Source organism: Cervus canadensis, chromosome 5 (assembly GCF_019320065.1).
Source record: "Cervus canadensis isolate Bull #8, Minnesota chromosome 5, ASM1932006v1, whole genome shotgun sequence".
Classification (NCBI taxonomy): domain Eukaryota; kingdom Metazoa; phylum Chordata; class Mammalia; order Artiodactyla; family Cervidae; genus Cervus; species Cervus canadensis.
Window position 1 is genome coordinate 665230 of NC_057390.1, and position 3435 is coordinate 668664.

Sequence of the window (3435 nt, forward strand, 5' to 3'; positions counted from 1 at the left end):
AAGAATGCACACATTCTGCATGTGATTTCAATCTTGGAAGACTCTGGGCAGAGAACCCAACCAATGTCAGCCATGGACATCTCACCTAATGAGCTGTAAGTTGACCAATGAGTGTTATCTTAAGCTGTTAGGTTTGGGATAATTTGATATCCCAAATGATCTGACATAGAAATCTAATACAGTCACAAGAGGAGATCTTTACAACCTTGAAAACTTTATGGTGGCCCTGGGCACATGGGAAAGTCATGTTCATCTTTTTATACAGACTTTATGGGTCAGAACTGTCACAGATCAAGTGCTTGGAATCTGAATGGCACCATTTTTTCTACCTTAAAGCTAATTTTGTATGTAAAATTCAGTGTCTTCTTTTTTTCCTGTAGGAAAAAACATAATCTGTATGTAAAGGGAAGAACTATTGTTTCCTTAAAATGATGGTGCCTGGTAAAGACAATTGTAGTATTTTAAGTATGGTATTTGTGTTTTTCTTGTTCAGTAGGGAAAATGCAATTTGAAAATATTTGGTAACCACTTATGCTCACAAAGGGAGGTGGGGGTGGGGAATGGAGGCGGGGTTGCCAGAGCTGGCTGAGAATGTTGTCGTATATTTTGTTGACTTTTTCTGGTTAAGTGTTATTCAGGTTTCTAAAGGAGATCTCAGTTGCTTTCTTAGTCAGTCAGGGCTGCCATAACAAATTACCATAGATGTAGGTTAGACAACACACATTTATTTCTCATGCTTCTGAAGACTGAGAAGTCAAGATCAAGGTGCCAGCAAATTCTGTTCCTGGTGGGGACTCTGTTCCTGACTTGAAGATGGCTGTCTTCCTGTTACATCCTCATGTGGCCTTTCCTTGGTGTGTACTAGTGGGGAGGGGAGGGTTGATGGGGAAGGGAGAGGGGAAATAGAGAGTGGAAGGGGGAAGGAAGAAGAAGGAGGCGGAGAGGGAAAAGAAGAAGGAGGGGAAGGAGAAGAGGGAGAGAAAAATGGAGGAAGAGGCAGCAGGAGAGGGAAGGGAGGAGGCAGACAGACAGAGCTCTCCTGTCTCTTCCTCTTCTTCTAAGGGATCATCATGAGGGCACCACTTGATGACCTGATCCAAACATAATCACCTCCCAAAGACCCCCACCTCCAGAACCTATCACACTGGGGTTTAAAGCATCAGCATCTTAAGTCGGGAGTGTGTGTGCTCCATTGCTCGGCTGTGTTCAACTGCTCGTGACCTCATGGACCGTAGCCTGCCAGCCTCCTCTGTCCATGGGATTCTCCAGGCGAGAGTACTGGAGTGGTTGCCATTTCCTTCTCCAGGGGATCTTCCTGACCCAGAGATAGAACCCACGTCTCTTGTGTCTTCTGCATTGGTGGGCAGATTCTAAACTGGGGGGTGGGAGAACACAAACATTCAGTCTCTAATAGTGGCTTGGCATAGTATAGTATTACCCAGGTGTGTTGGAGTAGTGTTCTGAATGAGAGCTCCCAAGAAAGACTCCTTGGAGGCCCATCTTATTCCTCTGGGTCCCCAACTGCAGTCAACAGGGAACTCTGACATGGTTGATATCAGGCTTAAAAGTTCCGAAGAGAGCAACAATGGGACTTTTCATGGATGATCTCCCAAACCCTGCAGGCTCAACACAGTTTTCCAACAGCCCAACATCACTGATTATTATTACCATTTCATAATTGCCATGATGATTCATATTTTCATGGGGGCATGGATGGCTGATTTAGGGGAGAGTTTGTTTTTTATTATTTAATTTTGAGTTCAACTTTTTCAACAGAACTGCCTTACTTTGGGGGAACCCTGCAACCCCCTCTTTGCTGTCTCTCCTCCATCTCAGCTCTCTCAACTATTAGAGGAGGTAATGGCTGGACCCAAGTTTGGGACATTGTGAGGGATCACTTAGGTAAAAATCCATGTTGAGTGCTTGACTTGTGTGTTGTTGAGGGATCTATCTAGACCCATCTCATCAACAGAAAGTTGAGGGAAGTTGGAGAAGGGGTTATGTGACCCAATTTGAGTTGTAGCAAGCCCTGTGTCCCAGCTGGCACTAGTGGTAAAGAGTCCATCTGCGTTGCACGAGACACAAGAGACTTGGGTTCAATCCCTGAGTTGGGAAGATCCCCTGGAAGAGGAAATGGCAACCCACTCCAGTATTCTTGCCTGGGAAATTCCATGGACAGAGGAGCCTGGCGGGCTACAGTCCATGGGGTCTCAAAGAGTCAGACACGTCTGAGCGACTAAACAACAGCTAAACACTGCACTCTGTCCGTGGAGTGCAGGAGTGTTGCCCAAAGAAGGGATCGCAGAGGCTGGGGAGCCCGAGTGTGGCTTCAGGGAAGGTGAACTGGGAGGCTGGGGTGGGTGACCAGGTGGTAGGTTTGATGTGGGTGGTGCAGAGGACAGAGGAAGCTGGGGTGAAAGTGAGGCTCCCAGCCAGGACACGTGGGCAGATGGAGAGAGGAGCAGGGGTGGACACAGCAGAGAGAGGTGGATGGAGGAGGTGTGGCTTAGGCTTCAAACTTGTACTGGATGCTTCTGGGTGATTTTCGAAATGATGATGCAAGCATGTGATTTTTGATCCTCATGTTCATTTAAGTTGATGTCATCTTAGCTATGGTCACTTTTCTTTGGACAAGAATAGTGGTTTCATATACTTTATAAAGCATCAGTTATTTTGGCAACTTCATTCATTGATTCATTTATTTGAGTATTTATTGAGCAGTTACCTTGTACCAGGAACTGTTAGAAACCCAAGAAACTAGCAGGAAATGAAACAACCCTCAAGGTTTTCTTTTTTTTTTTTTTTCACTTTGTAATTAAGTTGTAGTTATATTTACACTATTTCTCCTCACCTTCAGGTTTGCCTTCTGCAGGGGTGTTGGACGCTGGGAGGAGGTGACTACTTTGGAGGCTGGCAGACAAGACTGGAATCCTGCTTCTGATTCTTCAGATGTTCAGTAAACATCCTGAGTTTTCCCTGAGGGGTGGGTGTCATGTGACTGCTGCCCACCAGTCTGTGTATGTAGGATGAATAATCAGAGAGAACCTGTCCGTGAATCACTTAGTTTGTGTGAATAATGCATGGCTATTTTTGCATTTTACAAATTAGCTCAGGTTAGTGTGAATTAATCACAGTCTTTCTGGTTTATACCTTAAAAAAAAAATCACTCCATTTCCTAAAACCATAGCATTCTGGCACCTTGGCCCCCGAACTTGCTTCCTTCTTCTTGGGCTCACCAATCCAAACCCCTAACTCAGCACCATCAGATAGCAGATAAAGCACAAGCTGGGGACACTTTCAAAGGACCCCTGACTGCTTCGGAGAAGGCAAACTGAGGACTACTTTCAGAGGGAGGGTGGGCAGTGGAGGGCCAGCAGCTAAGTCACTCACAAAGGTCAAAAGCAAAATTTTTGTCTCCATTTCAGCACAGAACCA

At 45.4% G+C, this 3435-nt stretch overlaps 1 long non-coding RNA gene across 1 annotated transcript; it reads left to right on the forward strand.

Annotated features, from left to right (window-relative positions):
• Positions 1–2977, forward strand: LOC122441329. Its single transcript, XR_006269331.1, has 3 exons — positions 1–95; positions 746–854; positions 2858–2977. It is a non-coding gene; the product is annotated as an uncharacterized LOC122441329 (long non-coding RNA).
• Positions 2978–3435: the final 458 nt, after the last annotated feature.